Source organism: Hetaerina americana, unplaced genomic scaffold (assembly GCF_022747635.1).
Source record: "Hetaerina americana unplaced genomic scaffold, ioHetAmer1.1.p SCAF_29, whole genome shotgun sequence".
In the NCBI taxonomy this organism is placed as follows: domain Eukaryota; kingdom Metazoa; phylum Arthropoda; class Insecta; order Odonata; family Calopterygidae; genus Hetaerina; species Hetaerina americana.
Window position 1 is genome coordinate 1,121,358 of NW_027286863.1, and position 17,133 is coordinate 1,138,490.

The 17,133-nt window shown below is 43.3% G+C and overlaps 1 protein-coding gene across 1 annotated transcript in view; it reads right to left on the reverse strand.

Moving 5' to 3' along the window:
* Positions 1 to 16,052, reverse strand: part of LOC139689908 (serine protease gd-like) — a 52,600-nt gene extending 36,548 nt beyond the window's left edge. The window contains exon 1 of the mRNA XM_071587027.1: positions 15,819 to 16,052. The gene's annotated coding sequence lies outside the window, so the exon portion shown is untranslated. The remainder of the gene's footprint in view (positions 1 to 15,818) is intronic.
* Between the last annotated feature and the right edge of the window lie 1,081 nt (positions 16,053 to 17,133).

The following is a 17,133-nucleotide window of genomic DNA, read 5'->3' on the forward strand; positions in this document are numbered from 1 at the left end:
ACGACGTCAAAGGCTATGAAAGATGAAAAATACTAGGATTGACATCTTCAGCGGCAAAAGGAATTAGATCACTTCTGATTATCAGATATCTCGGGCGAATGCCAAGAGCGAATTTTGGAGAGCGTTAGGGGAATTCAAAAGGAAAAGATTAAAGGAAAATTTGAAAGAGAATCCAAGAGTATTTTGGTCATAAGTCAGAGAAGTTCAGGGAAATAAATAAACTGTTCCTTCGCTCAAAAATTATAAAGGCGAAAGAGTAATCAGCAGTTTGGAAAAGGCTTTTTTCCAAACTGCTGATTCAATTCCTTCTTTCAAAGCGTCGTCCGTAATATCTCAGAGAACACCCCCGATAGCTTACCAAATCGTGCGGATCAACCAATGCCCAAAATTGAAATCTCATAAAATGCAATAGAACGTTTGCTGAAAATATTTAGCATAATAAATCCTCCGAGCCCAATAAAACACCCGCACGTATATTTAAGTACATAGCCTCGGAAATTGCGCCGTATCTAGAAATAATATTTAAGAAGTCGCTGGTAGATCACAGGGTTCCCAGAGATTGGAAAATGGCTAACCTAACACAAATATTAAAAAAAGAGACTAGGAGGAACGGAGAAATTACAGACCTATTTCTCTCACAAATTCATTTCATGCAAGGCTATGCCCGTAGCCAGTTCGAGATACCTCGATAATCAGAAGTATTTAATAAGAAATCGGCACGGTTTCCGAAAATCCTGCGAGACACAACTTGCGCTTTTTCCTCATGGTATTCTCATTTCAATGTTCCAGTGGACGCGATTTTTCTAGGTTTTAAGGAAGTCTTCGACAAAGTACCTCATAGTAAACAACTCACAAAGCTAGAAGCATATGGCATAGATGAAAATATCTGGGGTTGGATTAAAGACTTATTGAATGGTCGGGTTCAAAGAGTAGTTGGAGTTAGCTCAAAGGCAGCAGAAGTTACTTCAGGTGATCCCCAGGGAAAGGCCATTGGACCTCTTTTATTTCTTCTTTACTTCTATTGTGTATTCACCCCCTGCCACACACTCTCGTGGTGGCTTACAGGGTATACATAAATGATGCAGTGGTTTACCGTAATATCCGTGATCCTGAGGACAAATCAGCTTTGCCAGAAGACCTTAATGCAATAAAACGCTGGTGAGACACTTGGAAATTAGAACTGAATTTGAAAAAGTGCGTAGTCATAAATTTTGTAAAAAGAGCAATTCCTACCCTAACGCCTACTGAATTGGGAACACCACCGAAATGGAATGTGTAGACTCAATTAAACCCCTAGGCATTACCCTCGCTCACGACCTCTCCAGGGTGGAACACATTAGGGGAAATTAGGAAGAAGCTAACAAAAAATTAGGATTTATCAGAGGAGTACTTGGTAAATGTGATGAAAAGGTCAAAGAGAAATGTTATCCGTCGTTGGTTAGGCCTCATTTAGAATATGCTGCAAGTATAAATAGGATCCTCACGAAGTTGGATTAATTACCGAATCGAATCGCGTGCAGCGCAGAGGAGCTAGATTCGTATTACCTTGTTATGATAAACTTAGCAGCGTATCCAAAATATTAGAGCAGCTAGGCTGGGAATCACTCACGGAGAGAAGGTTAACTTACAGATTGAAGCTCTTGCATAAATTGGAAGGTCTCTTTAGCAGTGATTTTGAAAATGTATTATCACCCCCATCGTACTACGACAGGAGATATCATGTCAATAAAATTAGAGGAAATGGCAACGGCCACAGAAAGAATTAAAAAGGGGTCATTTTGAACCTATTTCTCAGAAATATCAATATTTCTGTATCATTCAATATCATTTTGGCCATCAAGTCGTTTTCTCAGCCTGAGAAAACGAATCGATGGCCAAGGATTTAATGAATAGCGTAAAAAGTTAGTTGAACGACTACCTAGAAATATCACATCCTCACCGGTCGCCACGGGGATGTGTGGCAGGGGGTACTTGGACGCCATTCTCATCTCCTGTAAATGCAAATAATTGCGTTGTAGTCTGATTAAGAGCCATAGTCTTTAAGTTTCCGTGCTCGAGTTCTTCATCCTGTGGTCATTCTGGAACTATTTGCCGCGTTTCAGGCAAGCATGAGTATCTGAAGCTGTCCATTTCGGAGTCGATCACTGCTATTTAAGCCATTTGGTATGATCTACCGAGTTGCCATCGTGCATTTTCGTGGGGTGAACTCTTCACGGAGGTTCCCAAATTTTCCACAGAATATTTTGTGTTGAATTCTTTGGACCTTGTCAACAAAACAACGAAAAAGGCCATCCCGAAAAAGTGCATGCTTGTTTCCTTCGATGTCCGCAACCATTTCACTAACGTGCCGCAACCCATGGAAGCTGTGAACCTCGCCGAAGACATCCTCCTCCGGTAATTCATCCCAGTGCCAGTTACGAGCGAACTCAGCTCATTACTAAAGACGTTTGTTTCCCAAATTTATTTCATTTTTAATGGTACATATTGCCATCATGTCATCAGCCATGGTCACCTCCCTGTTCCCCGAGGCTCCCTGAATTCCCTCGACTTATCCATTTGTAAAGACAAAGAGGGGTTACAGTATTCCATTTTCAGGAAGGAAATGTATACGGGCAAATTAATTAAATCCTATTCAAGGCATTGGTTCGCCCAAAAGCTTTCGCTATTTCATGCAATGATCCACCGTTTAGCTTCGATCCCTGCGTCAAAATTCGATATAAATAAGGAACTTCATGCAGTTAAAACGTTAGCAGTTAAAAATGGCTATTCAGAAGATCTTATTAATAAACTTATTAGTCTGGTGTATATTCACCCCCTGCCACATACCCTGGCGGTGGCTTGCAGGTTATATATGAATAAAATAAAATGAGGACAACCTGATGACGACATTAAACATCGAAACCTGGGTTGTGTTTTTAAATAAAATATGTGGAAATACAAATTCAATCATTACATTTCAGTAGCTCCTATTTTAACGTTTGATTTGACTTTTCCCTTCATCGGAAACCTATTAATCTTTGTCTTGTTCACATTCATTCACACCCCGTGCCATCACTGATCTTCAAAAGTGGTGGACAATGAGCGCATGAGAAAAAGGCATGAAAGTAGGAAGTGGTGAAACTTCTTGAGGTAATTGTTCGGGAAGCGGAAGTGGGAGAGGTCCCGCACGAGCCTCCACTGACGAACGGCGCGGATGGGGACCGTGGGGAGGAACTTGTCGGCGAAGGCGTGCTGGTTGCAAGCCAAGGGCGGTGGCACGTTGAGTGAAAGAGAGGGGTGATCACCTCGTCTACCTCCGAGGGGCCCTAGCCAAAAATGAACGGCGAATTCACGGATGAGAGTGACAAGTGCCTCGGATTCATTCGCACGATCACGACAGTGACCGGAGCAGAGGAGATTTCAAGTTTATATACGTGGAATGAAAACAGTATCACACATCACGCAGAAATTCGCTGACATAGTTATTGATCAAGACTATTTACCAACGCAAAAAAGGTGGACATTAGAAAGGAATTGAAATATAATTAATGAGGTATTAAAAAAATACTTAACATGAAAACGAGAAGTTGGGTACACGTTTGGAGGTACACAAATTGTATATTACCGAATAATTAAAAGCATTTTTAAAAGCATGCATTTAGTTACTTCATGTTGCATTTTCGAACAAGGAAAGAGCTTGGATACTCTCTAAGATTCTAGTATTTAATATCTTACCCAAGACATGATGCGTAGACGTAGAATAATATTTATGTTATACCCCAATACTTATCAGTTCAGAATTTACTCGATTTACGGCATTTGTGTAGCTGTACTTTTTTATTTTTTTAATTCATATATACCCAGCAAGCCACCGCCAGGGTGTGTGGTAGGGGGTGAACACACATCAGAATAATGTTACCCTAACATGACCCTACCACTAATATGATCCCTTATTGTTCGTGGAAAATATGAATTCTTAAATCTATTTGTTCTGCACTTAATCTCTCTAATTTTATCAGCATGATCTCTCCTACCGTTGTACGATGGGGGTAATAATACATTTTCAATATCTTTGCTAAAGAAACCTTGTTCCAATTTATGCAAGAGCATCAATCTGTAAGTTAACCTTCTCTCCGTGAGTGATTCCCAGCCTAGCTGCTCTAATATTTTGGATACGCTGCTAAGTTTATCATAACAAGGTAATACAAATCTAGTTCCTCTACGCTGCACGCGATTCGATTCGGTAATTAATCCAACTTCGTGAGGATCCCATATACATGCAGCATATTCTAAATGAGAATTCAATTCTAATTTTGCCAGAGCGGCTTTTACACCCCTCGAAGGCTCCCTGGTTGGCGGATTCCGCAAGGTCCTTAATGGTATGCATGCAAGCTTCTTTGACGGGACATAGGGTCACACGGCAGTGTCTTCTTGAGGGAGGATTTCATTTTTAGGAATAGAAAACAGTTTTCTGGTGGCAAGTTGGGACTGTTAAGGGGGTTGGGGAATCGTCGCGATGCTGTTATAGGTCTTCGCAAGCAGTCACCCTCGACTCTACTCTTTTGGTCGTCCGTCCAAAGACCTTCTGGAGGACGAGTTTAGCGCAGGTCTGAATTCAGCACTTCATGCACACGCTAGGAATAATTGTTACCGATACTTATTATACTAACCTAGTACATTTTGGCACATGAAAAACCAGCAATTGGAAGTAACTGCACAATAATGCCTCGCCTTAAGTGCCCCTTTTAGAGTCGGGATTAGGCACGAGATTGAAATAACACTCCCTTAGCTGCTACGAATGAAGACCAAGGAAATATTTTGAGAGACGCATACCAAAAATAATTGTAAATAATACTCAACTGTGACAATCAGCAAATGAAATGCTCACATCAGTAATTAATTACCATATAAAACTGCCTAGATGCAATAATGAAATGAATAACGTAATGTAAAAATGTTATGAATAACTGATCGTAGCACTTTTCCGCTAGATAGTGCTGCGATCAGAGATTCATTATGTTCGACTTCCACCACATCGCGCCTGAAGCTACTCAATTTGTAAAAAAGTTACGCTAAAAGTATAACGCAGATGAAGAGGAATGAAAGACGAGCTGCGAAAAACCAATCCCAGGCTTGGTAACCGATTTACACAATGAGTGATGAACGAGATTCGAAATTGTTGACGAAACACTCGCCAGTTTGAAAAAATCAGTAAGAAAGAGAAAAAATGTAATAATTGATTGCTTAAAAATTTAGCACGATTGTAATATAACATATTTAAAATATTAACTTTACAGATGCATATCCAACTATGCCCTTGGTAGACAAGAAAAACTTTTCGACAAATCAGTGGTGCCCCTATCGGAAACCTGTTTTCCGAAATCAAGGTCGTCGGCGGGAACTTCACTCTCACCCACTCCTCGAATTTAACCTTTGAACTTAACCCCATGTGACCTCTTTTTCCGACTTCCTACAAATAAGATCCCGCAAAAATCACATGATAGAGGATTCGACTTCTTATTGCCCATTATTCTTTCTTAATTTATCGTTCCTTTTGTGTTGTAAAAAAATGTGTTGCCTGCCGAGAGAGGAGCATGACATATCGGGGCCTCGGAATCTTGAATGAGTAAGATAAAACAAAATGAAAGCATAATCCCAGACACTAAGGGTCAGAAAAAGATGGGTTTCGAGGTGTCTGCGGTCAAAAGAATGTATACACTGACAGCCGATTTAAAACCGGGGACTCAAACAACGCAGTGAACATTTAAATCTTTACACTGAGAACTTAAAAATTATTTCAATAAAATTTACCTTCCTTCACCCAGCGGCGTCTTCTAATCGAGCACTGCTTATCATGGAAAATGAAATGCTTGCAGAACACAGCTTTATTCCTCCCGCTAATCGCCTCCTCCCAGGAGGCTATCAATCACGATTTACTTCCTGCCCATCGCATCTTAGCTCTAGCTGAAGGGATGGTTGGCAAGTCACACCGAATCATTCAATGAGTTGTATGCTTGCTTTCAGTGGTAATAGGAATTAATTTTGATCGGCCCAAAATGTTCGGGGCAAAGTGACATGGTTCGTTCAAAAGACGCCGCCATTAGATGCCTTCGCGGCGCAAGACGAGGCACTTCGAGAGGGCAAGGTCGAGCGACCACAGCGAACGGGATGATATGGGTTCAATGGAACAATGAATGACCCGGGCAATAAAACTGCGTTGGAGCGGTGGAGGCGTGTTCCAGGAAAGAATCGGCCCTCACCAGGGCCGTCTCTTTCCTGGAACATGCATCGACAATGAACACATTCATTCAGGGGCGACTTAAGTCTGTGAACGGGTCGACCCAAACACCATCATCCCCACCCAGGGCCCCCGTACTATACCTCTAACCCGAGAGCGCAGCGTCACTGTGGGTAAGGTCGCCAAAACACACACGGGCCCCCAAACTGTAGGTATATTCTACGTACGTAGGTAGAACTGTTATGACGACGGGCCTATCAAGTTAAAAAATAACATGAAAGATATAAACTGTCAATTCTAACTATCTCCTTCGCAATTTCTGTCATGTCTGTTATCATCTCGAATGGTCCGAGGAAAAAACGACATTTTAAATCTATTACTTCTACAATAAATCTCCCCGAGTCTTACGCTGGTTATCTGATCTACCGTAATAAGTGGGGGCCTGTAATATTTCTTTAACATCCTAAGATAAGTAGCCTGTCTCAAATTTACGCAGTAAATTTAACCTGTATTTCAACCGGCGGTCAACTAGTGGCTCCCATCCTAATTCTTTCAATAGTGTGCTGAACATGCTACCTTGTTCATAACAATTTTACACAAACCTAGTTGCTCTTCATTGTATTCGATCTATTTCCGAAATTAAGCCCACTTCATGAGGATCCCATACACCAAAGTGCAAACGAAGCATATCCACATGAAGATACTTGAACAAAAAAACAGTGCCCGACAACTGAAGGGACCGCGGGGAAGAAGTTTGAAGGGGGCCTCTGATAATCCTATCGTTCTCAAGTACTCCGTGAAATAAAAGAAAGGACAAAGACGAGAGGAAGACTGTGGCCACCGCGATATTCATCTCAACCTGCGAGGACAATAGAGCCACTACACATCCCCACCATCCCTGACACCATTGCCAAATATCCCTCGGCAACACCCTCCCTGCGCGTGCCTCCCCCCAACAGCCCCTTACTTAGGGGTAGGGAAACCACGAGACAGGTCCCTGCTCCTCCTTCCCTAATGACTCCAGGATAAACGACTCAATGTTGTGGCTTTCTCTGGAGCCTGGGCGACGACGCTGTCAGCGCCCACGGGGATGCAGCAGGGTGGGGAGGGAATGAATCGGAAGGCCGGGGGTCATTGCGAGGGTGGCTCCTCGTATTTGAGACGGCGGGGGAAGGTATTACTCCCCCCCCCCCATGCCATTAGGAGAGCTTAGCATTTCCAAGAATAGAAGTGGCGCACACAATGAGTAAGCCAAGCGTGAAATTGTGAGCCAATAGAGATTCAGTTGTTCTCCGTTTAAACTACTTGGTTCGCAAAGCGTTCGAATGGCATCTAATGGCCATTGAGGAGGACAATCAGGAAATACGCGATGAAGGGAACATTCAAACAGTGAGGGCTCCATGCAGAGCGCAAACGATACATGCAATTCACTCAGGTATCCGAAAAAAAGTTATTGATGGGTCAATGTATTACAGATGATAAGAAAAATTGGCATGTCAATAACTTTCATGTTATTATAATAATATATATCTCAACCGGAGTTGCAACTGACCCATCAGATCTTGATGACAAAGCAAATCAGCTTGGGCATTCTTTTTTCTCTCTATTGAAATAATCTATCTCATAATTTAAAAGCACACAAATACATTTGCAATAGATGTGTGTACATGTACATCTACCTAAATATTCCGCGATTAACCAAAATATGTGGGGCAGGTGGATGCGTGATATGAGTGGATGCATCAGGTGGGAAGGGTAAAGGAAAAAAATATTCACTTAAAAACTCAAATAGCGTGCCAATTTGTCTACATGCTGCATCAAGGAGACGCCACGATGAATTTGCGTTGAGTCACATTCCCTGAGTCACATTCCCTATCACCTGTGTCCTTGGGGGTGGAGACCATTGTATGCTACATGTCCACGTGGTAATGTCGCCTTCTTACTTTTCAAATTCTAGCTTGCACGCTATTGGGTACATTTTTACTAGTGTATGTATTAGCATGCATATAAGTCGAAAAGGCTTTTGCATGAATGTATACGTCACCATGGGTGTAAGCTAGCATCAATATGTCGATTTTGCATGTGGTTTCGTTCTCTTTTACGGGTGGTGACCTAACACCCCCCGCCACCCGCCCTTGCGGGGTGTTTTGTAGATGTAGGTGAATAACAAAAGGCTCTCTTTTCTTCCGCGACGGTACGAGCGACGTGATCCTGGTGGCTCGGGATGACTTCATCTGCAACTACGAAAATACCTCGCGATCCAGCAAAAAGGTGGATGGCAGGGGGTGCAAGCTCCAGGTGGAATGGGTAAGGGATAAAGGTGAGGAAGTGAATTTAAATTGTTAGAAAAAGGGAAACAACATTCGCTGAAAACCAAAAAGACGAACAAGCTTAATAGCTGATGAGGAATTTGAATGTGCCGCTGAATAAATTTCGGTTGATGCATTTGATACGTCGCAGTAAGACGCAGTGGCGACGGACATACCGTCGGTGTCAGCTCAAAATTTGCACCGCGAATATGACAACATTTAAAAATGTGAACGGGTGAAATAATATGTATTCAATTTATTTTTGTTGATAATCGAAAACACCATTGCGGCAATGGCAAATATTCCGAAGTCCTAATTGTTGGGGTGCGTGAATTGAATACGTAATACTATCTTCATAATGTCTACATTAATATATTAATGCATAAAAGCACCATTCGATCAATTGTCAAAGAGGCAGCGGTAGGCTTTTATTGTTACCAACACTTTACGAAGTTGCTATTTAACACCAAAAATGATGTTTCAAAAAACGAAGTCCCTCTCACACCTGAAGGGCTCATGGGAGACAAATTATTGTCCCAGAAAATAGAATGGAAAAACTTCCGAAATATAAAGCAAATAAGGCCTGAAAAAAATCCCCACGGGAACACCTACAGGACTAACGGAAGACCTAACTTTATCCTACAAACGATTTTCGATAGATGAAGGGTCAATATATCGCGACTGGAACTTGGCCCATGTGACCCCTCCCTACAGAAACGACGACAAGATCCCAGTATTAACAGAATAATTTCTTCGGTCCCGATCTCCTGCAAATTCTTAGAACGAACTACCCGTATTGCTGGTAATGTAATGGCCATTCTTGACAGCAGGAAAGCACTCGGCTGCAACCAGCACGGGTTTAGGAAAAGTACGAGATTAAGCGAAATACGAGGGCGGTTCAATAAGTACCCGTGTTAGAAATGAAGGAACCATTTTTTTCAAAAACATTTTTTCCCAACATAGTCCCCTTTTGAAAGATACACTTCTCCCAACGTTTCGGTCATTTTTTTTACCCCTGCAAAAAATAGGATTTGTCGAACGCCCAAATACGCCTCTGTCTCGGCGATAACTTCCTCGTTTGAGCTAATTTTTTTCCCGCGAGCCATTCCTTCAGGTTACGGAAAACAAAAAAAAGTCGCAAGGAGCCAGATCGGGTGAATACGGGGGGTGCGGCAGCAATTCATACCGTAGTTCATGCAGTTTGGTGGCGACAACTCCGGATGAATGTGTTGTCCATCGTGAGCAATCACAGCACCCATCGGGCCGACAATTTTTTCATCGCCAACTTATCATGTAAAATATCAATTGCCGTTCCGGCCGACACTCCCACGGCCTCGCACTTTCGTTCGTCGATCGGCGAGCATCATGGCGTGGACTTTTTGAATGATTTCCTCGGTAACCACGTCTGCCGGGCGTCCAGGTCCTCATCAAAAACAGATGTTCGCCCACATTTAAATTCCTTGATCCAATATCTAACTGTGGTCATAGATGGCGAAGTGTCCCCATAAACAGCATTCAACTTTGCTTTTATCTCCTCGCATTTCTTCTCATCCAAAAACAAAAAGCGAATTACCGAACGATACTCCTCTTTTTCCATCTCAGCGTAAAATGACGAAACACGTCTTACTCGAATGGCTGCCGAATCTAAACTAACCTTTAAATCAGCCTGAATTTTGTCGTCAAATACGGGTACTTATTGAACCGCCCTCGTAACTGGGTATATGTATTAATAACCTAAAATCGGGTGAAGGTATACCTTAGCGAGTGCCGCCTTTCAATTTCAAGAACGCCTACAACTAAGTCCCTCACGAGAAATTAAAACAAAAAAGCAAGATAATCACGGTGTTGACGGGAAAAGTGACTAGATGGCTAAGGGACGACTTATTACAAAGCCGTAAATAAATAGAAGAAGTCGACGGGCTGAGTGCGTTAATTACTTCTTGGCATACACGAACGACCTAAGCGAAAAGGTCAGCAGCAATCCCAGGTTATCAGTGGACAAAGCAGCGATTCACAAAGACATTAGGACGCCCACACACACACGCACAGCGTGCCACTCCCACTTCAGCACGATTTAGATCGGATGGTGTAAAGAAACGCAACGCATTGCAATCTTGGAATAGGGCAAAAGATATGCAAATGAAAAAATACCTCCGCAACCACAGCACCAGGACGACTTAGGTCTAGTTATCGAACTTCAATACTAAGAGAACAAAACTCAGCCCCGAAGGAAATATGCGAGTTCGATCTCACGAATAATTCTTCTCGGAACAGAACGGTCGGTCCAAAAACAACGGACGCAATAAAATGCCAACTTAATGGTCACCGAGCTCGGAAAGGAATGAGAATGGCGATAACAAAAGCTACCCTCTAAAAGGAATGGCACAAAAGTCAGTAACGAACCGTGCTAATGGCAGAGGCCACACACAATCCTACTCGAATGATTTTATTTGCAAAAATAAATTAGCAAGTTGAATTCCTCCTACAACTAAATCTATTTGATACCTCGTAAGCCGCCGCAGGGGCGTGTGGCGGGGGGTGTTCGGACACCACCCGTAATTAGTAAGAAAAGAGAACCGCAGGCCCTCCACCGCCGCCCCTCACACTTCACAAAAATGAAACGCGCGCATAACAAGGGCCGGCGAACGGAGTGTGCAAACACCACGGACATATCTCGGGAGTACAGAGTGACTAATGAGGAGTAATGACTCGACGGAGGAAGAGCAAGTTCGGTTGAAGACAAAACGCCTGCTGTCGTCATCCGATGACTTGGGGCGGTGGAGGAAACGCGTGAAAAACAAACGAAACATTCCAAAAGAAAAAGGTCTCCTGCCCTTCGTCTCACACATCCGTGGATCCCCGCCATGCCTGATTTCGTCCGCCCGATGTCGCCCAACACGTGCCCCGAAAACACCACCACGAACGCCGACGGAATTCCTCGTCGCGCACCGTCCACGTACGATTCCAATCGCAGCATGGCGAGCCAATCGAAATCTTCCATGACACCATGCAGGAGTCACGTAATGAAATATTTCAAAATAACTGTATAATATAATTAATAACGCAACGCCGGTGACTATACATCTTACTTGTAAAGAAGTAGTCCTTCATGATAACTACCAAGATCCCTTATGGCTTGCGCAGAAATGACATTTCTAATCATCGCATCCACATATGTTCTAATTTTATTTCATGCTCAGGAGAAATCATGCGTGATTAAGCATATTCGACTACGTCTCTCCGAACTGGAGAAACATTTTAAAATACGAGGGTGGTTGGAAAGGTTCTCGGATTCACAACCAGACGTCAGCGCTAGAACAGTGAGTTTCCCGCGTAGTAATAGGTAATCCTTTATGAATAAACAAGTAACACGTCAGTGCTCTGGAAAGAGATATGTGGTGCGGACGCCTATTGTTTGCTATTAACGCATGGTGAAGATGGAAAAAATTGAAATGAGATCAGAGACTAATTACTTCGCAAAGATAGGAATGAAATCAAAGGAAATTCATGCTGCCCTTCAGCACACCGGGGGACTCTGCTTCATCTACATAATACCCCGCAAGCCGCCTCGAGGGCGTGTGGCAGGGGGTATTAGGTCACCACCCGTAAAAAGGAACAATACCACATGCAAAACAACAAAATGGAAAACTACACCCACAGCGGCGCGCACACTCATGCAAAAATCCCTTCATCCAACAACAGTTCATCTTCAACTGTTGTCAAGTGGTCAAACGAGTTGAAGTTTGTCAGAGACAGACAGCTTGGATGATCCGCGTAGTGGTCGGCCAAAATGTGCCACTGTCCCAGAAATTATTGCTGAAGTCCATAAAATGGTAATGGAGGGGCTCCGACAACGAGCGAGAAATCCCTGAAACGGTTAGGATGTCATCGAAACGGGAATATTTTAATTAACCAGTGGAATTGGATGTGAGAAAATTAACTGATGGACGGGTGCCGCGACCCTTGACGCAGGATCACAAACACGTCAGAATGGAAACTTCCGAACCCGTTTTAAGAGTAACCAGCAAGATTTTCTGCGCCAGTTTTTTGACCACAGGTGAAAATTGGATTCACCACTAAACCCCCGAGACCGAGCAGCAACCAAAACAGTGAAAACATGTCGATTTACGAACACCAAAGAAAGCAAAGGCAATATGGTCGGCCGGAAAGGTGATGGCTTCAGTTTACTGGAATATGAAAGGGATAATCTGATGATAGGTTATCTTTCCACTGGTCAAACAATTACTGGACAATATTAAGCTAACCTCCTGGACCTACTAAAGCAAAAGATACACGAAAATGGGCTAGGTAAGGTAAGGAAGAAAGTCACCTTTTATCTCGACAATTAACTCCCACTCAAAAGTGTTGTTGTCATGACAAAAATACGTGAACTAAGGTACGGAGATTCTCTTCAAACAAAGAACTAACAGCCGAAATAGACATGTTTTCCACATCCACACAATACCCCGAAAGCGCGTGCGGCGGGGTGTTAGGTCATACCCGTAAAAAGAACAAAACGACGAGGAAAGCCAAATCATCCACATCTACTTAATATCCCGCAAGGGCGTGTGGCAGGGGGTGTTAGGACACCACACGTAATTTAGAAAAGAAAAAAAACCGCATGCAATAACCACAAATGCATACATCCACAAAAAACATGCCATACATCTATGCAAGAACACTTACACCCCACACGTGCAAACACTCACACTACCAACATACACATGCACCTGAAAGTATACCCAACATCTTTGCAGTGTTTAATTTTGTTCCGACTTGCATATTCAATGTTTTAATTATTTCTAAAGCGACTTCGGTTTCTTGCTATTATGATTACTGATTGTTCGGGGAGAGAATGAGTATTTGTACCTATCTGTCCTGGAATCTATCTCCCTTAGTTTATCTTTGTGGTCTGATCTACCAAAGTAGTGTGGGGCCATTATAATTCCTTCAGTGTCATAGTTAAACTCGTTTGTTCTGAACCTTTCTAAAAGTCTAAGCCTCGCTTGTTCTCTCCGCACTTCAAGTGGTTCCCAGCCTAATTCCCCTAAGAGACCTGCCACACTTGTGTTCTTATCATAACAATTTTTAACGAATCTAGTGGATTTTCTCTGGGATTTATCCAATTCTTTTTGTCAAATTTTCTCCCAAGGATCCCCAACACTTGCGGAATATTCCAAATGAGGTATAGCTAGAGAAAATTAACACCCCTCTTTAACTTTCTCATTACATTTCCCCACCACCCGTTTTATGAAGCCAAGTTCCTTTAAAGCTGATCCGCATATTGTCCTGATATGTGCTCCCCATGAAAGGCGTGGTGTTAGAACAACCCCCAAATATTTAACTAGATTGGCCGTAGTCAGTACTGAACCCTCTATTTCGTAGTTTAAATCCTGTTCCTCGCTTCCTTTGCTCCAAAATTTCAAAACTGCGCATTTATCTATATTAATCCCCATTTATTGCACCATTCCGAGTTATTGTCTAAATCTCTGGAGAGTAGCTCGCGATCTAATTAGTGCGTATAATATAGATGCGATTAATTAATTATTGCATGCGGTTTTTTTTCTTTTCTAAATTACGGGTGGTGTCCTGACACCCCCCGCCACACGCCCTTGCGGCGGCTTGCGGGGTATTAAGTAGATGTATATGTACTTTTCACAAACCTATCCCATACACTTGCAACATGTATATATTTTTCTTTATATATAGATACATACATATATATATATATATATATATATATATACATATACATATATATACATATATATACATATATATATATACATATATATACATATATATATATATATACATATATATACATATATATATATATATACATATATATACATATATATATACATATATATAAACATATATATGTATATAAATATATATATGTATATAAATATATATATGTATATAAATATATATATGTATATAAATATATATATATATACATATATATATATATATATATATATATATACATATATATATATATATTTATTTATGCATGCAAAGCTGCGCGTGCATTGGGCCAACGGTACAACGGCAAGTTTTTATCCCAGTGGCGACCATTTCGTAGCCAAAAATAAAAGCCCACCTTCACCACACAAAATCCACCAAAACTTTACACACACCCTCGAGTAAAACCTGATGGCTCAAGACACAAAAACATCTCATTTAAGTGAGGAATGAAATTCTTCACGAGTACGAGACATTTAAAGCTTTTGACGTTGACACCTCTCGGTAAGGAACGTTTCAGAATTTCTCGAACCGAAATGCTAATGTTCCGAAAAGAAAACATCAGTTATTTCGCGATCGAAAAAGTGTTGCCTATCCTTGTTATTTAAAACATAGGGGGATCGAGATGGTGCGGGGGCTAACGTACTGGCTTCCCACCTTGAGGGCGCGGGTTCAAATCCCGGCGGTGTTGAATATTTTTCAGAGGTATCTCGATCCCTACTTGAGGTGCTTTGTGGAGGGCACTTTGAGTGAGTACGCCGTCCGTCGGACGGGACGTTAAGCCGCGGACCCCTTGGCGCCTTTCGTAAAGAGTAGGCTAATGCCGACGCCGGGTTTCTCTCCACCCTTCATCCTTTCCTGTCCTTCCCCTATGGCGCAAATGACCTTAGCTGTCGGTCGCCTCCCCTCAAAACTACTACTACTACTTAAAACATAGTTTCACTTGGGTAGCAGTGACTCGGTCGGTAAGAAAGTTACTGGAGACCTGATCCAAAACAGCGACATTGAGAGACGGCTCCCGGTGACGCTTGACGGGACGACTTCATATGGAAGAGTATGCGCGGTCGGGAATATTTAGACGAAGTCCTGCGATTAACGGAATAAATGGGGGACAGAGCCGAGGAAGGCGAGAGTCTCACGGCGGGATGGGTGCGGACATACGTGGAAGAGAAGACGGAAATCGCCCGCAAAAGAGCATTAAGAATCTTATGACGACGTCTTGAGGAGTACGAAGCGATCGGAAGGATAACCAGTCACCATCACTCCAAAACTAACATCGCAAAAATGTCTTACGATTCCACTACGAATATATTAAGAAAATGCGCAAACGAGAGTGAAGACGTGGAGCGGAATCGTACACACGCCCCGCTGGATGAGCGATTGATTGGTCGTCGCGACTCGTCTTCTTCCTCCGCGAACGTCGCTTGCCTGAATGAGTTTCCGGGGACGCCCATGCAGACGGACGTGAGACACTCGTCCCAACTCCAGCAATACAACGTTTTGCTCGATGGAGATAAAAACATTTTCATATCCGAACTCACCTTCACACCAGTCTCGCGGATGGACCAAACCTCTGCACGTTTCTACACTCCGGAGGATTCCCAGAGGACAAGGGTCACGAAGGATTCGTCATCCCTATCCGGTGAAGAGAGGTCGAGGTGAGAGAGATCCAGGTGACTCGGGCACACGAGCGTCGATTCGAAGGGAAACCGGAAGAACACTGATATCTTCAGATCCGCGTCAAGCACGTCACACAGTTATCCCACAATCACGCACACTCGATGGAACACCGAAGGAACAAGCGCAGGACGGAATGCGGCGAGAGAACACGCGACCGCCAAAATTGCTCCCTCTCTGGCTCGGATGCCCCGGTCGACTGCGGAGGAGAAGCTCGCTTGACGACCCGCCTCACGATTCACTGTGCTGGTGGGAGGGAGTGGCGGCTCAGTGCTGGTGTGGCAGGGGGAGCGAGTGCGGTGAGGAAGCTCACGTGTGGGAGAGGCAAGGGGGGGGAGGGGCGAAGGATGTGTGGCGGGAATGAACATGACGAGGAGGAGAGGTCCCCTTCGCGGGGCTCATTAGGGAGGGGGGGTAAAGGTGAGAGGGGGTATGCGGAGAAGGGCTTGGTTGGGCTCGATGAGAGGGAGATAAAGCGCTGAAAGGGTGGGAGGACTTGGGACGAGGGTCCCCCGAGTGGACGAGCTTTGGTGGAGGCCTTAGGGGGGGGGGGTGAGTTGTGCATTATCCCAAGGTCCTTGGCGACGGATTGTCGCCTTCGAATCCCCGCGGGGGCAGCCGTGACTTCCGTTGTGGACGAGGGCTGGTGGGGAGGGCCTAAAAGAGTGGAAAGGAGCCTTCTGGTGGCGAGGATTTTTATGGAGGCATGTGAAGGGGAAAAAACGCCTAGCAGCGGCCATCATTATGTATGTCCCTCGGCTGGAACTGTTCGCGTTGAGCGTGAGGGGTGGAGTGATGGGTATTCAATGGAGGGGGAATATCTTACCTTTTCGAGGGAATGATTTTTTGACTCTTCCGGAACTAACGCGTGCAGTATCCTGTTTGCCGTGAATCGGATAACTGCGAGCGACCGCGAAATGAGGAAAAAACATTTGTTATTCTAAATAGACTAACACTCTAACATTTTTTTATTTAACTCTTAGTTTATTGCTCCTCTTGTTATTAGTAGTTCTACTCGTGTGCATGAAGAATTACCTCATTTTATCCTCAGATACCGCATAGCAAGTAACAATTACTATTATTTCTGTTATTTGAAATAAATCAAAAATGCATTGGCAAGTGAAAATGTATCAGCATATTGAATGCCTGGTGTTTAAATCAACCCTGCCACAAACCTCT